Below are 18,803 nucleotides of genomic sequence, written 5' to 3' on the forward strand. Positions count from 1 at the left end.
CGGCTAGAACTGGTAGCATGATGAATACCGAATATGATGGGCTACACAGGTATATTAATGCATCATCAGTATAGATAGAGACCACATGTGTGGTCTCCCCGATTAGAATTCCAACTTCCCTTCAGTGCCGTTCTTAATGTGCAGACCAATGGGTCCATTGCCAAGTCAAAGAGCAGGGTTGAAGAGGACACCCCAAACAGGTCCTTTGTCTCAGAGCAAAGCTTCTCAATACCATGCCCCTTTCTTGCATCCTTGCTGTGAGGGCTCCACACAGTAGCTTCATACATCCTACATAGTCCCCTCCTATGCCAACCTTGCGTAGTCCTCCCACAGAATCTCCCATGACAGGGAATTGAAGGCTTGTTCGAAGCGAAAACTGGTCGCACTCCGAAGTAGGTAAATGCATCACCAACAGCAATCTCCGTAGATTTCAGAGGATATTTCTGGTAGGTATGAACCCGCACTGAACTTCCACAATTCAACTGGGGCAGGTATGTGAGTAATTCTGTAGCCAACATCTTGACGAGAATTTTAACATCCATATTGAGTATTGATGCAGGGCGGTAGGAGGACAATGCTGTTCTATCTGTGTCTGGCTTTGGCAGCATCACTATAAGTGCCTCCCTCATGGAAGTTAGAAGCAAGCCCCCTTCATAGGCCTTCCAGTAGGCTATCAGCCCTTCCCCCTACTCTACTTTGGCAAAAATTCAGCTGGTAGGCCATCACCACCAGGGGCTTTGGCCGTCTTCATTGCCCTTATTGATGCTATCATTTCTTCTTCAGTATTGGGGCATTCAGACTGTCTCTTATATCTAGGGATGAAGAAGAAATTTGTATGGCAGCTAAGTATGTATGCCTATCTTGGTTACCTCCAGCCTATGCCGCTTTATACACCTCTGCTCTGCGAACACCTCAGTAATTCCCCATTGCACCATATGCCCTTGCCTATTCTGGAGTGCTGGTATTGGTGTGCATATTGTTTTGCCTCGGATAATCATGGCAAGGATCCTGCTAGCCTTCCCCCTTCCCTATGGAGTCTCCTCCTGTAATTTGTGAAAACACATTTTCTAATCTGTCCCATGTGCCTTTGAGCTCGTTTTTACATTCCTGCCTTGCAGGCAATTTGAGGGGTCATTCAACTATGTCTGTTTTTAGGGTACCCAGCTGTTTGTAACTCCCATCCAGTGACCTATTTATCTGTTGTTTAACCCAATATGTGACCTTCATACATTTTCCTGGCACCACCACCTCCATTGCATCCCATTGCTCTCATGGAAGTGCTACCCAGTTCTCAGCAAAATAATAATCAATAACCTTCGCCACTTCTCCCGCAAGCACCCGGTCCAACAACCCATTTCATTTATTCTCTATAACGCCACCTCAGACGTTTGCCTATGCAATCAGAAAGAGTTGAGCAGAGGGGAGTGGTCTGACAAGTTACACACTAAATAAGAAACATTTTCCACCCTTTGGGGTAAAACATCTGATAGAAAGCTATAATCAATGTAACTGTTGTACTGGTAGTAGGTATAAAGCATGAATAGGTTCTACTTTGTCGATAGCACATTCTCCATGCAGCCTGCAGTCCCAGTCCCCTCATCAGCTCCCGAAGGGCAGTTGTCATCGCTGCTTTAGCATCTACCTAAGGAGGGAGAAGATCAATCTCACCGTTTAATACACAAATCAGGTCAACAGCAAAACTATTGCTGGGTCACTAGCATGAATTACCGCCCCCAAAAATTCAGAATCCCCCACATTAAGAGCACACATATTCACCAGGCATCCATCTCTAACATAAAGTGTTTAGAGACTATCTTATAGCATCCCTTGGGGTCTATTTTCACCACTTTCACAACAAAGGGAACCAACCCTAATCACCACCCAATTCAAAGCTCTCCTGGCGTAGCTGTGGAATGATGTAGAGAATACTTGCGCCGCCACCTGCAACACAGGTTATACACAGCCCCCAGGTGTGGGTCACTTGAAGGAAAGTCCCAGTGTGCATTCCTCACCTGTCCCAGCTGTCCCTCTCAACCCTGAACTGCAGTCCATATTCATAGCCAACATCATGTAGCCTGAGCCTGCCCCTCCCTGATGAGCAAAAATTGAGCCCAAAACAGCAGGCAACTACCCCACCCACAGGCTGTAAGTCCAAACTTGAAGGCCTACCCCAACATGGCCAACATTCAGGTCCCACCGCCCAACCCACTCAAGAGGCAACCGCCTCATCTAGAGTAAGTGTGTAGTGCAGAGGACCAAGCATCCCCCCAGGCCAGTGAGGCCTGAGGCTCTCAGCACCCCGCCAACACCTTAATCACATTACAGTAAGTAGTATAATATTTTGTGAAATTAACCCAGGGTATCAATCACCTTTGGTTCCCAACACATAGGAAGGCACAGACCAAGTCCCCGGCTAGCACACAATGGCATCAGCATGATTGTTATAGTTAAAGCAACAATGAATTACCACAAAACATGTACTCAGATGTCTAAAGAGCATAAAACATACGTACAGTGTCTGCTACATCACCTCTGGTCCTTGTCTAAAGCTTCACTCCTGCACTCTTTCGTATCCCTCTGTAGAGTGAAGGACTCCTGGGTGTCAGGCACACAGTTGGAGTCTGTCACCATACTGTCTGGACAGACTATGATCCTCCCAGTGCGACAGACCCCAGAGTGTTGCAAAGAGACAGGTGAGTGCCTACATGTCCCAAACCCTACTATGCAGCACCACTCCCCCTCTTGTTGTATTCTGAGGGATGCTGCAGAGTATAGTCTGGGAATATCATTATGTTCCAGCATTCCAACTGGGGTGTTCCATGAGCACGGACCTGTTGCAGGATTGCATCTCTGTCCTTAATATTGTATATATGACAGCACGTGTTGGTATGCTGGGCATGGGCGGGAGAAGCAATGCTCTATGTTCCTGTTCAATTGAGAAAAATTTAGAGAGTCTTTTTGGCTGCAAGGTCTTTGTGATCCAGGTCTCCAGAAATAGATCCGTAGATTGCCCCTACACCTTCTTTGGAAATCCCACAAAGTGAAGGTTGTTCCTTCTGGAGCGTGCCCTTCAGAGTTGTCTAGCCAAGCCTCTATGACTGTTGACAATGACTGTAGTTCTGACACTGTCTTCTTTAGAGTTACCACCTCCATCTGCTGCGTTTGTACATTGATTTCAGCTTTAGAGTAAGCCTGGGCAGAGTTTGCGTAGCGGTGGTACCCGGAACTCAGTGAAGGGGAAAAAAAACTTCACCACTCTATGCAGAGTTCTGCGAAGGGGTGGAGTTGCTTGCTCTGCCCACTCGTGACTCATCACAAGACGTTTCTGACAACCAGCAAAGCAGATTGCCTGCTCCTGGGAAATATCACACAAAGTTCACCACACTGTCGCCAATGGGCGCGCCCATCTTGTTTTTGTACTCTTTTGTTATGGTTCTGGGGCCTGTTTTGAATCCTCCCTATATCTTCTGTTCCTAACACTGTTTTCTGATCTTTTTTATTTATTATTTAGTATCTATCCCTCTCTCTTCCTAAGTGTACATTTTGCGTTTTTTTCTTCTTTTACTGAGTTTTTGTACTGTTTTTCTATTATTTGCTTTTTATTTTTTTTACTTCCCTACCTCTTCTTCTCCTGGCTTTATTTTTTAATTCTACATTTTCTTTTCAACCCCCCGCCTATTTTCTGGGGTGGAGGTGATTGCACTGCCACAGCCCCTTAACCCTGTCAGCAGGCGTCAGGCCTGGGTCCAGGTACAGGATCCAGGAGTGTCACCGACAGTGGGCGAGGGTGTGCCGGGCAATGTTTTGCTGCTCTGAGGTCAGGTGCATCTACAACCAACTCCCCTACTGGTTGTCCGACATCCTGGACTGAGAGCAGATCCTGCTGGACCTGCTAGGTGTTGATATTGTGGGGTTTGGTGAGTAGCTAATTATTTATTACTATTGTGTGTCCTGTGTTATTGCAAATATTATTTTTCCCCAAATAGCAAGAATGCTTCTGATGCTTACATGCAGTAATTTATGTTTAAAAATCTTATATTATGTGATTGTAATTCTTCTAGACAGGTGCTAGGGGCTACTAATCTCACTTGTTTGCAACTTTGCGCTCGCTTGGGCTGATTATGTAAGAGAGGTTAGAGAACTTAAGTTAGGTAATGCAGACTAGTATAGACACTCCTTTTCTCTGTCCTGTCACGAACATAGTGATAGTTAGTTAGTCACTTACTTACTATTAGTTGGTAATTTAGCAACCCGTGTGATGCATCCTCCTCTCTCACGTGCTGACTGCTTAGTCCTTCGTAGAACCTTTTGTAGTTTGTAAAGTGAGTGAATACAGCAAGCGACCAACCAATTTGGTGTATGTAATATGCATGAGTCTATCTATGCATTTAAGAAAACTAAATGTAGAATTAGTGAATTGCCACGTCAAAGGAGTTGAGATGAGTGCGATAAAGAATCAGGACTTAGAGAAGCAAATATTATTTTTTTGCGTTTCATTCCAAAGTATTTGAAATAGGTAGGCTAGGTAGGTTTAGGTCCAGGATTCAGGAATCACAATGGAACTGTGGAAAAACAAAGATAGGACAGTCCACAACATTTATACTAGTCTCTTACTAGTCTATCTGATTAGCTAGGTCAATGTTATCACAATTGTTGTTTCCTTTTTCCCGTCCAAACATCTTTTTTCAGCGATTTTTAATATTTATTTAATACCAAACAATTTTTGTCTCTTTAAATATGTCTTACATAATCAGCATCCAGGGGCAGGAAGAAGACGGGATCTGCAGGAGCTGGATGTGAGTCCCAGCAGGAACGCTCTTCAGCAGATGGCTCTGCTGGCCCCAGTAAATCCTCCTGTTGTTAATATATATTCCCCTAACTTTTACTGCACCTTACATTTATTTCTATTTCTTAATATTATTTTTTACCAAATTCTCTTTGTTCTATCTGTTTCTAAATTATTGTTGTCCCTGCATTACTACCAACGCATTTATTTATATTTCTAGTGTCTGTTCTTTTCTTTCCATAAAATCAAACTGCCTCTGACATCTCTATATTAGTCTGTCAGTAGCTTGCTTTCTTCTGGTTTTTCAGTCCGCATTCCCATTCCCCTTATATATTTTGTGGACTGCCTAGGGTTGTACTGTAAGGCTCAGAGAGCCCATTTGTCCGTACTACTACTAGTACAAGTACTACTACTCTGGTGTGCGGATTGCATGCTCAAGTAAGGTATTCTACACATGTTTGTTGAGATAGAGAAGGCTTGGTTTTACTTTCTCTATCAGTAGATAAAATTATGGTCACATTGAACACCCCAAAGTGATGTATTTTACTTTTTCTTGTCTAGGCCTAGTACTATTTTCATTAGCAGTAGTTAATAGTGAACAACTGATTACTGTGGCACCATTATATTTTCCAATCAAGAGAGACCTCTGGTCTGATTGTGTACTCAGTTTGCCACTCTTTTTCTTTTCAAAAACTCAGATTCACCAATAGCTCTAGCCCAGTCCTTTGCGTACTCCTCTTCGTGAGAGGCTTTAAAAAAATTGCCACCAACAAAATGCCCAACCAGATATTTTATTATTTTTGATAGGACATACTGTCTACTCTACTACTCTAGTAGTACTCAAATTGTAGTGATGGGTGTATGGATTGTATTTTCAATCATGCTAATGAAAAAAATGAATAAAGAGAGGCATACATGGCATCTAAAAAATACGATATGTTTTTTCTAGGCGTATTACCACCTGTAGCTAAAACGATGCCAGTCAGGTGGGAGCTGATGCAGCAGCTGCAGGGGGTAAGCCAGCAGCAGTGAGTTAGTCATATTCCTTACTTATTGACAATACACTGCCGAAAGGGTCTACACTCTGTACTGTTGAGACTAAGTTGTTGTGGACAGTTGAAGAAGACAACCGTTACGCAGGTGTTGAGTAACTAATGGCCTCTTTTATCTTCAACCCATCAGCAGAGAAAGTTTTATGAAAAAGGATAAGAGTCGGGCGACCTTAATGGGTTGATGGGAAACGGAAAGAAGGATGGAAAGAAGAAGGACAGGTTATATGTAATATATGACTGGCACAGAAGGATGCATGGGTGAAGGAAGGGGGCCCGGAATGCATATAGGTGGCTGATAGGATGCATGGGAGGTTGAAGGATGGGTGAAAGGTGAAATAAAGGATGCTTGCAAGTGCCTGGATGGATGAAAGAAATCCTCTGAGGGGGTTTGATGGATCAAACTCAAAGGCAAGCAAGGACGCATGGTGTTAGAAATGGGGGGTCTCAAGTTGGCAATGGTTTGCACCTTTGTCCAAATAGGTACCCTTGCTTCTAGTCAAGACATGGGGGATACACTCCTAGATAACCCCTGCGCACCCCTTTGTTGTTTGGCACAAGCAGAAAGGCTTATCTCAGAGGCAGTGCGTAAAGCATTTGTGAACACATAGAGTAATGCAGTGAAAACACTACAAATGGACACCACACCATTTTACAAAAATAAGTGATCTTTACTAGACTTAACACAAGACCACACAACAAAAATCCACAATACAGTCAACCAAAATAATACTTTAAAATGGTAGACATAGTTTAGTTCAATGTAGATGGTAAATATAACACTTTACTCTCAAAGTACCTTGGATGCTTCACGCAAAACAAACAAAAGGGTCGCAGTGAAGGCGATGCTTCTGTTCCTTGCTTCGGGGAGGCAGCGCACCTATTCTTTTCTGCAGCGCAGGGGAGGCGATGAGTCTGTTCTTTACCGGAGAGGAGGCAAAGCATCTGTTTCTTACTGTGATCTGGTGCGATGCAACAAGATGGCACCTTGATGCGATGATCAGGTGTGACACGACAAAATGGCGTATTAGATGCGATATGACAACGTTGGATGCAATGCGTGTATACCCGGTGGCCGTGCGATGAAATCGCTGAACTTTGGAGCCTCGACAGGCCCTGCGACATGCTTCTCCGGTGATGCAACAGCGACCTCTGCGGCAGCAGCGCGCTTCTCCAGTGATGCGACATGCTTCATCTGCGCTGCAACGGCAAACAGCTGTGGCGACGATACACTTCTTCGGCGATGTGACAGCAACTGCTTGCGGCGGCAACACACTTCTACTCATTGCGTTGTGCTTCCAGGTCCCAGCGACAAGCATTCTATCAGAGGGCCCAGACAACAGCAGGCACCTCACTGCAGGAAAATTCTCAGGAAGTGAATTCTGGGGGAGCTGGTTGTGAAGTCTCTGTGGCCCTGACACTTCAGAACAGGAGTCAAGCTCAACTTCAAGCCCTTGAGATTTTTCTCAAGATGATTAAAGTACAAACAAAGTTCCTTTTCTCCTTTCCTTGGCAATACAGTAACCACTGCAGGTCAACCACAAACAGTCACAATTGCAGGGGCAGTCTCCTACTTCATCTTCCTTGGTTCTTCTCCGTGGCAAACAATTGTCTTGATTCCCAGAACTGATCTAAAGTTCTGGGGTCTGGGCCCAAATCGTTACACTGCAAAATCTTTTGTTCTCTGAAGGCAGAGAGTATCTGTACCCAGTCAAAACAGTTCTGTCCTCCTGGGTGCAGCTTCCTGGCAGGAGGTGGAGACAGCATTGTTTGAGATTAGACCTGGCCCAGGTAGCTGAAAGGAATTCTCATCCCCCCCTACTCTCTACCCTTTGAGGGCTCCGGTCAGTGAAAGGAAATCTCCACCACCTACTCTCCATTCTATGAAGGCTCAGGGCAGTGAAAGTAAATCTCCTCCCCCTACTGTCTATTCAATGCAGTTCCTATTCAGCCCAGCCCTGACCCATCAGAATGCTGGAGCCAAGGTCCTCTCTAGCCCCCTGTCACTCACAAACCAGACATGGAGTACACAAACCTAGCAGAGACATACTGGATGGTTAGGCAAGAAAATACCTACTTTCTAAAAGTGGTCTTTTCAAACACAGAATGTAAACATCACCTTCACTGAAAGATGTATTTTAGCATTCTGAGTTCAGGCATACTAAACTTGAATTTCTACTCGTTCCCTGGGTCAGTTAGGATTATAAGATTGTGATATCGCCCCACGGGTCGCCCGACCCCTACTCACCCCATCACGATTATCACCCCTCCGAGGCTCATCATTCCCGGGCATACAAACAAAATCCACCACAAAAGCGTCCGTGACAACGGGAACCCGGCCCCTCTCTCTGTTACAGGATCCAATCAGGAGAGACAACGGACCGGAAGGACCTCCCCTTGACCCCGGAAGTCCCACCTCCCTGCCGGCAGCCGGACACAGAAAAGAAGGAGAACGAGAAGTGGAAGAGGTCGGAGTATCGTGGCAGGAGATTTCGGCTGGAGCTGTGACGGAAGGAGAAGACGGGAGTGGAGAAATCGAGGAGTGGTCCGAAAACTGGTGGAGTCCCACGGAGGTGGCTGAAGAGAGGCCGTAACTCGGAGGAGAGTTACGGCGGAGCGCGTGAGTACCAGCTACCATTAAAGCACGTTAGGTGCTCTGGGTAAATAGTTCGGCCCCCTGTATAAATAACCCCGCTATCGTAGACACGTCACTTGTAGCTCTTGGACACCTTGTATATAGATATATAGCACCTGACACTGTATAAACCCTGACCCCACACGAACCTTTCTGAACACCGCTTGTACTTTACCTTTCCTTATCCATCCCGCCCTTCCCTCACGGTCATTTCCATTCCTCTCACTTCCGGTGAACGGTTACGGTACCTGAACTCTAGTCCCAGTGAGACTAACGGCTCCCTTTTCTTTCTCTTACTGCCCTCCGAGGAGCCTTCCCGCCCATCTGAAGACTTCTACATCTACACCCAAGACCGGGAACACTACTGGACCCCCACAACATCTGGCGGAGGAAGAAAAGACTGCGCAGACCATATTTTGTGACATATCATGTTTCCATTCTGGTTGTCATAACTGCCCAGTGTGCAATAAAAGAACACTATTGCCCACTATATCCGGCCTCCTCGCCTGCTTTTCCAGTCCGCCGACAGCCCACGATCACAAAGATGTTATAATCAAACTGCCCATTCTGGCCTATGGGAGCAGGTAGCCTTACAATAGTGAAAAACAAAATTGGCTGTAATGCGCTATCAGTACATGTCACACACATCAGGGCATGTCCTACCTTTTACATATAATGCACCCTGCGCAGGGGGGTACCTTAGGCCTACCTTATGGGTGACTAACATAAAAGGAAAGGGTTAAGGACTGGCAAGTGGATGCACTTGCCAAATTGAAAAGGCAGTTCCAGACTGCAACAGGCTCTGCAATGGCAGGCCTGGGCTATATTTTACAATCTGCTTCTGTGGGTGGCACAAGTGCTGCAGTCCCACCTGCAGCATTTGATTTACAGGCCCTGGGTACACATGGTGCACTGTACTAGGGTCTGACAAGTAAATCAAATAGCCAATCATGGAGTCACTAATCCATTACAACAATTTCCAATAGAGATCATATGCACTTTAGCACTAATCAGCAGTGGTAAAGTGCCCATAGTCATAAAACAACCAACAACAGGCCAGAAAAAAAATATAGGAGGAAGTCAAAAAGTTCAAGGATTTACCTGCAAAAAGGGCCAAGTCCAACACATGGGTGGTGGTTACAATGACAAATGTATGTTGTTGGTGAAAGGTTTGTCGAGATTGAGAATGATAGCCATGTTTGAATGGATGGATGTCTGGATTGTATTCATAAGTGGAGACTGGATGAGGAGAATGGAAAATAAAATTAAACCATGCTGGAGTAGCAAAGCCAAGGGTGAAGAATAAAAAAAGAATGATAGAAGAGCAATGCAATGATAAATGGAAAAATCACTGGGAAGAAGAATAAACAAGGACTAATTTTTTTCATTCAAGTCTCTATTTCAGAATACAGTTGTTTGCAAGCACAACATACATATTTTTATGTACCCACTCATCATCAATCATCTCTCTCTGACTCTGAGGCCCACTCCCACTCCCTACCCATGCCATTTCAACTGTGTCAGCCATTGGTGGCTTATCAGCTGCATGGTTACAATAAAACAGTAGTACCTCACATTGTGCTGTATATCTTCAGTCATATTAGTAATCATCATATCACCTGCCTTGTTGTAGTAGTCAGGGTGAAAGTGAAATTGAGCATTTCCCATTGATTTAACAGAGTAGGGCCCTAATAGAAAAATAGATAATTGTGTAGTACAGCTGCCAGACCTGCAGACACTAGAAAAGTAACTGAGTCTTCAAAACAAGTGTGTCTGTCTAGGGGGCAAGCTGACAAATCTGACATGCCTACAAGGTTAATTTAGATAAACAGGAGAGAGAGAGATGAAAAAGAATACATGTCTACTCCATAGTGCCTAATGCCTGAAACTATAATGACATCCAAATCTTAGGGGCTAAGGAGGTGAGGATATCAAAAATGTTATATACTGCCAGTGCTTCTGTGCTACTATACATTTATGTGTATAATTTTGTGTTACTTTGTTGCGAAGAGTTTTGTTACAATTCTTTCTTGATATAGCTCTCCTTCCCAACCCAAGGGCCCGGGCCCGGCAGCGGAAGCTGGAGGCCATCAGGGACGAATATCGGCGGTTGGTGGTTCTGGTGGAAGAGAAGGAGGAGGCAGCAGCTGCAGCCTCCAAAGCCCCGGACTCCAGCCAACCCCTCCAGTGCCTCTGGTGGTGTGGCGCCATGGTCTGACAGCCACCTGCAGCAATTCAAATACTTTTGCCCATCCCTTTTGTTCCTGCAAAATATTTCAGGGCAGCATGCTCCTCCGGATGGCACGCCTAGAGGCCAGAAATGAGGAGTGGTTCCACACCCTAGAGCGCATTCAGAAAGCCCGCTGCTTGACCTCAGTCTTCTTGACACATGCCCCTTTTTTAATCTTTTTTTTGGTGGGTGAGACTTGTTGGGGAGAGTGTGGGAATGTGGGTGTTGGGGAAAACTGGGTGTTCTTTTTTTATGGACATTTATGGACAAATAGACTTTTGTACTGGTCATTGGTTGGGGTTAGTGAGAAGGGTGGGTCAGGTGTTGTGGGTTTCCTCTTTCATTCTAGTTTCTTTGTTAGGGGAATACATTATTTATAGTTTTTTACATATGATGTCAATCTTTTCTGGGGGGTTACTCTTTTACTATAACAGTTTCCTTTGCTGCACAGCTGCATCCAGTTTTTAAAATCTACTGATAGTGAAACACACCAACAGATAGATGTGGTACCCTCAAATAGCCTACTTCTGTCAGTCTGCAACTAAAACCCCTATGGACTTGGAAGGGTGTGTAAATAAATTAATTTTCATAGCATATACATTATGTCTCACCCACACTTCTTCTCTTACCTGTGATTGATGTTTATTTAGGTAAAGCGATGACTGCATGGTGATGGTTTGGTTTGCCAAGGTGCCATGGTTGTGGTGGAATTAGTAGACACTGACAGTATTATTTGCACAAAAAGAAAATGAGACTGTCAGTCACCTGAGGGAGACTAGGGAATGAGTAGTAGAAGTACAGTACAGAAGAAGAATACTGCCAAAAAAGAAACCATGATGAGAAGCATTGCTAAAATAAAATAAAACAGAATAGTGGGCTAGGCTAGTACAAGTTACAATACAAACTGAAGTCGACTTGAGCTATGAAGTGGACAAACGTTACCTTTAGTGCTGGAACTAGGATGATGAATCAATGCTGGCAAATTATTATGATGGGTGATGTTCCTCTTAAAAAAAATGGAATAGTGGATACTGAACATGGGTGGAAAATGTAATCTACATATTGCCAGTGTGGGCTATAGTATATATACTTAGAGCATATGAAGATCCTCGCCCTGCCTTGAGTTAGTGTTGCTTTCACCACATCCACCCCAGCAAATGTATGATCAATTATTGATGTAATTTAATTTAGTCACACCTCAATATAAATCACACTGCCAGGGGGAAGAGGGTTAGGGTTTTCTGAATGGTTGGGAAAGGGGATTTGGGAAACCTTTGACAAAGACATACACCATACATGGACAACATACATTCATCTTGGCAGCCGACCATCATAAGTCTGTTAAGGGAGAAAAAATAAATGCATGCATGGTGTTGATGACTTGATGATGAGTACTACTAGACTAGTACAGGGCAGTATATTAATTATGCAATTGCCTGTCTTCCCCCAGAGTGACCCAAGTTACAAACATTTTTGTTCTATTATACAGGGCTTCCTTTGAAAGATAGCAAATAAAATGTAAAAAAATCTGTAGGAGTCAAATATAGGCAAACATAAACAACGCACACAGTCATATCGTAATGATTGAATAGAAAAAAATCAATCAAATGAAGTGTTTATATTATTGCCAAATTGGGAGTTGCATCTCTGCATTCCTCTTGGTACTTCCTTGGACTGTCCGTCCGTCTACTTGGGTGCCTGGCGGATGTGGTGTAAGTTGTTTTTCCCAGTAGACAGATGGAAAAATAAAAAGGATATTAAGAAAACAAGGAGAAAAGTATCTACCTCATACCCCATAACATCTGACTGCTTTCTTGAGGGAGGGGGGCTTCTAGCAGATATAGCTGGTAAAGTGAAACCATCAATAGTATAGTGTTAAAAATAGTGTTAAAACAGAAAAGGGGTAAAGAAAAAAAGTTAATAAGGAGCACAAAAACAAGGATAATAAAAAATCCCCTAAAAGTGGTTTTCGGGCAACAAGCTCCTGCAAGTGGTGGAAGTAAGGTCAACTGCATCAAAAACAGCCTGTTAAGCAAATCCATAAGGCTTGAACTTGGTAAAGGAGGATGCCTCCCTTGAAGAAAACAAATGCAATAAAAGGGAAGAAGGAAGTAAAGTAGAAGGAGGAGTAAAAACTGAGCACATTGAGTAAAGAAGGTACAGTCTCAGCCTCTCCTAACAGGCTCCTAGGAGGGTCATCGCGATGTCCAGATTTAGGGGTAGTGGAAGCTCATCCTTCAGGAAAATCATTGGCAGTTTCAATTAAAGACTCTGTGGGGAAGCACTTCAAGTCTGTGGTAGTAGCCGGTATAAATACGGGTCAAGTGGCTGCATTGGGGAGAGTAGAGTGGAGGCAATAGCTACTTGTTTGGAAGAGTCTCATGACCTTTTTGGGATCTTGGGTGAGATTCATCCGAGGCTCTTCTCCTCGCCCCACCTGTTTTGACCCTTGGAGCTGAGTTTTTTTTTGCTCTGCGGAAGAGTCAGGGTCAGGGTCAGGCTCAGGAGTGGAGGGCAAAGAAGGAGTGTCATTGGAAGGTGACTCGATGAGGGAGATACTAGGAGACCCTAAAATAACTGCAGGAAGTTTTGTGGTGGAAACTGAGATACTGTGGGTATCTCCGGGGAAAGCTAAGACTCCTACTGTCAGGGCCCACTTTGATGTTGGACGTCCTTTTGCTGATGCAGAAAACACTACATGGACTATTTGAAGCATCACTAGCTGCAAATGAGACACCGAGAGCGAGGCTGGGGTTTTAAAAGACATTTATTCGAATTTAAAGTAATAAATGCTTGTATGCCCTCATTAGTAAGACCAATAACTGCCCAACCAGCATCTAATGCACAGCTGTTAGCTCAAAAGAAATATGACCAAACAACAGTTTATGTGTCCAAAAGGCCCATGTTAGTGAGGAGGAGGAGTAGTGGGTGGGCAAAGTGTTGACGGTTAGATAAATCGAAATGGAGGAAATGAAGGCAGGGTTTGAAAGTAAGACCTCTACTAAAAAGGCAAAGACAGAACCAAAATGGTATGCCAGCTTTACCATATGTGCCCAACATGTCAAAGCGGCAGCAAAGTTTAAGAGGGGCAGGGGAAGAAGTATTGTTAAAGGGAATTAAAGACGGGTGCCAAGGTAGTCCAGTCAACTTTCGGGATGGCTTTAGGCCAAAGAAAAATGTATTCCCAAATAGAACCCCCAAGGAAAGCAGATCCGGTGTCAAGAGAAAAGAGGGCTCAGAGGAACGAAGGGTTCTAAGAACTCTGAAATATTCAGACCATGTATATATTATGCATAGACCATCACAAACAAAATATGTGCATCTGGAAGTGACCTGTAGAGGGAAAAAAGGAAATAAGTGGAAGCCCCTGAACAGGTCAAGCATTCTGTCACTATTCTTACAATGCAAGGCACTGGAGGTGGTAGCATCAAATTATATAGAATATATATTGTTCACTCAGTCTAAAGCAGAGCTAGAGGTAACACACATTTTCTTTATATCACCAGTGTGTGTTGACCTAATCTTAGAAGCTAGTAACAAGTTAACCACATGACTGCTAAGGCAATTCCCCCCCTGTGCTGGAGATCCTTGAAATACAATATTTCATGACGAGCTCAGCTCGTCATAAGCACACGACCAGTGTACTGCATGACGAGCTGAGCTCGTCATGAGCAGCGAAGGGGTTAAACAACTTATGTCTAGGATTAGGACAGTAAGCAGAGGTGGAAACGTACCGCTCAAAACTAACAATGTTGTCAAACGATGCTGGCTTAAGCCAAGCACAGCATGATTTGGTGACTGGGAGAGAAATAAACCCTCCTCAGCAGGTGGGGGTAAACTGTGGAACCCTCTAAGTTACTATCTCATCCCAGGAAAGAGAATGTTTGTCAGATCGGATCCCAGTGCGCAAACCTATTGCTCATGGGGGGAAGAGATATATTAGGGAATCAACACACCCGCCAGCTTGGGAGTTGTCTCCTGGAATGTACATGGATTAAACTATTTATTAGGAACAACAGATCTTCTAGAGATATGGGAATGGAACGAGATAATTTCCTTCCAGGAGACATCACTGGCAGGTGGAGATTTTCATCAAAATGGCTTCATGACCTTTAGGAAAGATGGAACCAAATCAGGTATGGGGAAGGTGAAAGAAGGCCTAATGAATGTGATATCGACTGAATCTAGTAAGTGGACAAAAAATAAAACAAGTAGTGATTGGGTCATAGCACGCCTACTGGATCTTTTTGTGGGTGGCCTGCAACAAAATAAGCTGATAGTTGTGAACATTTAAATAAATCAGAAGGCCTCTAAGAAAGAGGAATGGGAATGTTCCAGAGAAACCTTGGGAATCTAATAGAGCTCCAGGGGGAATATCCAATTTATTTATTAGGGGATTTTATCCTGCATTTTGATCCTAGGAAGGCTGACTCTGCAATCTCAGACATGCTAGAGTGTAACAGCATTCTGACCGCAAATTTTCTAAAATGTGCTCAGTCAAAGTTTGATAGGACTATGGTGAACTTTTTGGCAGAATTAGGGTTTGTTTTCCTAAATGGACATTTCAAAGAAGACGACCCGGCAGAATAAACATTTTTATATGGGAAACCCACTGACTACATGTTCATACAGGCATGGTATTTTAATCTCTGCAGGGGATTTATGGTGCTAAGACTAAAGGTAAGCAATTATGGGGGGCTAAAGTTAGATATTGCAATACCTCTATTAATAAGAGATCAAACTATTCCAATGAAACTAGATTTCTTCAAACGTTTAACTACAAGAATTGTTGGAGATATACTGAGCTGTTAATGCAGAATCAAACAATTAATTATATGATCCAGGATAGGGCCATAGGGGAGCCTAATTGTGCATGGTATGCAACTATCATTGCAGAGTTAGTAAAAAGACTGATACCAGTAGTGAGGGTATGTAATAAGTGGGGAAAAAGGGATCTGTTGTGCCAACATTCACACCAACAATGGTTCACTAAAGAGTGTGCTGTAGCCAGGAAGGAGTTAAGGAAAATAGGAACTGTAAGGTGCTCAAATGATCAAGCAAAGCTAGTTGAAATTTACCGCTTTAAGAAAAAGGAATATGAAGCTCTGTTGAGGAGGATAAAGCAGTCTTTATTTGAGTTGAATTGGGATGTGTTGAATAGGACGCTTCAGGAAAAGGATACAAGAAAATTCTGGATTTGGTCCAGAAGGGATGTGGTTTGGCGATTCCTCCAGCAAGATATGTGGTGCCAGAAGCAGATTGGGTACCATGCTTAACCAATAATTATGAAGGACTGGTCAACTGTGGGTGCAGAGGCTGTGGAGTCATTCTCTATTCAATCAATAGATACGTTGATAACTTCCTTAAAATTAACAAAGGCAGCGGGACAAGATATCCTGCCAGCAATTATAATTAAGTCAAATCACTTATGGTGGGCTGGAATCTTTTCCAAAGTTTTTATCTAAGACTGGAATAATTCCTCTGAGTTGGAAAGGGGCAATATTTAAACCTATACATAAAAAAGGTGCTAAGAAGATCCCAGGGAATTACCAGTTAATAAGTCTGTTGGATGTAGGTGCAAAGCTGTACTCCAAAAGTATTATCAAGGGCTTTAAAGAATGGATAGAAGAAAACAGTATTATCCCAATGGAGCAGAGAGGCTTTAAAGCCGAGCACTCCATAATAGATCACTGCTTCAGTTTATGGGCTTTGGGGAGAAAGGCAAACAAAACAACAGGGAATTTATTCTGTTGCTTTGTTGATTTTAGCTCAGCGTTCAATTTGGTCGTTCGTAGAATACTTTAGGCAAAATGCATACAACTGGGTATTCCTTGTCCATTAATAGAAATTCTGCAGGAATTGCATACTGGGAACTGGGCCCAAGTAGAATTTGACTTAGACAGAGCCCTTGCTGTGAAAAGTACCTTGAAAAATGGATTAAGGAAGGACTGTGTCCTGGCTCCCACATTCTTCTCCTTATTTGTAGCTGATATACAGGGAGAGTTGGAAGCAATACATTAATTCACTGCGAAAATGGGAGGAAGATGTGTTGAACCTCCTCTATGCAGATAATTTGGCAATTCTGGAGGTGACACTAGTAAGACTGCAGAGGAAGTAAAAAAAAGTTTGATCATTATTGTGAGGTTCATAAATTGAATATAAACATGGGAAAACAAAGCTAATCATGTTTGGGGGAAAAAGTAAACTGTATAAATGGCAATTAGGTAATAATAGAGTAGAGGTTGTGTCCTCTTACAAGTATCTGGCCATGACATTTACTAGTCAGCTGAGTTGGACCGTACATAAAGAATCAGTGGAGTCGAGGGCATTAGCTACAATAGGGGGACTTGTCTGCTTTAAAAAGACTTGTGGAGGTACTTCCTGGTCTCCCCTCTTACTCGCTTATAACGCAATGGTCCCATGCAATGCCTCTATGGGACAGAGCATGAAAGAAAATGTCTGAAAAAACTGTTGGCCCTCCCCAAAGGTTCAATGTCCCAGGCAATAAGATTAGAAGCAAAATTGCAGGCCTGTAACTTCCTAGCTTATAAATCAACTCCGCGTTTTTGGGATAAATTATTTGTCATAAATACTCAGAAGATATGAGCCTGCTGGGCCACTAAAATAGAAATAAGTGAATTACAGTGGGCAAGGAAGGTAAAGAACAGATTAGAAGACATTGCTGGAACCTTAAAACTAGAATTAAAAGTAGCTGAAGCCTTAATTTCCACAGAAGAATTACAAACAGCCTAGATTGGCAGAATTGAAATATGTAAGGAATCAACCCTCTTAAAAATACATGTTAGATTCATGGAAAAATATGAATGTATTTCTGTATTTATCTGCATTCCCAGATGCCCAGTTATGATTACTACTATTAAAGTTCAGGGCAGGATTAAATGAGTGAAGTTGAAGCTCTTTTAGATCAAGACAATAACTGCACATGTGGACTGCCATTTCATAACCTCAATGTTCATGTTTTAACTAATTTTAGTAATTTTTATAGGCCACGTTGCTTGACTTTAAATCCTCTTTTAAAAAAATATAATATCAATTGTTGAAATGATGCACTAGAACTTCTCCTAAGGATGGAATTCTTTAATGTGGCTTGCACACTGGCTAAGTTTCTCAAATTCGGATTCGTGTTTTTTAGTGTAAATCATAGGGGTTTGGAGTTTTGAGTGCAGAATGATGAATTGGTATTCATACAGTGTAATTATATAAAAAAATGTTGTTTTTAAGGACATGTTGTTTTAAAGACAGTATCTAAACATTAATAAAGAATGAAGTAAATTGGGAGGAACAACTACTATTGGGAGTGGTTGCAGCTTTTGTTGCCCAATTATCTGAGTTACCTGCATATTTGATTAGGGACTACTTTGCGATAACAATAAGTCACTTTAAACATCACTGCTCGTGATTAGACTGGCTCCTTCTGCAACCGATTTGGGCTTGGGCCTAGGTTAGTGGGGTGGCTCTACTGATGCTGGGGTGCTGCTCCCAGCTTGCTCCCAGGACACCGCTGCTGCAGGCACAAATTTTGGTTTCCCAAAAAAGGTCTTGGGCGACAAACAGGTGATGATAAGTGGCAGTGCCTACTTCGCACTGGCAACTATATTGGTACTGGACCTGGTACCTTTCTTTGGGGCCATATTGAAGATGTCAGTTAACAAGCAGTGGCACAAGTTGAAGAGATGTCTGTCTGTGGTCACACATCATATCAAGTCATGCGCAGGCCTTCTGGCTGGCAGTACAATGGGTGATGTTGTCTCCTCTTTTGTGCATCTAAAAGCAATGAAGCAAGAAGAACATCAGTAAAATGTGGCATTGTTGTGGTTCAATTACTATGACAAACACATATAATAAGATTTAGTGTGTGTGGTCACACATGTTAGGGTTATCATTACCTCAGTTATTAAAACAATTAACAATACAGTGTAATCATCTGTGAGACTTTGACAACAACAATGGCTTCATGATGTTCTGTGTTACTATATTTACTACATTATTACACTCAGGAAGGATGGGAAAGAAGAAGAACAACAAACATACAAGTGTAATGGTTTAGCATTGTGTATATCATGGAATGCAGCACTCAGGAGG

Source organism: Lissotriton vulgaris, chromosome 4_1 (assembly GCF_964263255.1).
Source record: "Lissotriton vulgaris chromosome 4_1, aLisVul1.2, whole genome shotgun sequence".
NCBI classification, from domain to species: domain Eukaryota; kingdom Metazoa; phylum Chordata; class Amphibia; order Caudata; family Salamandridae; genus Lissotriton; species Lissotriton vulgaris.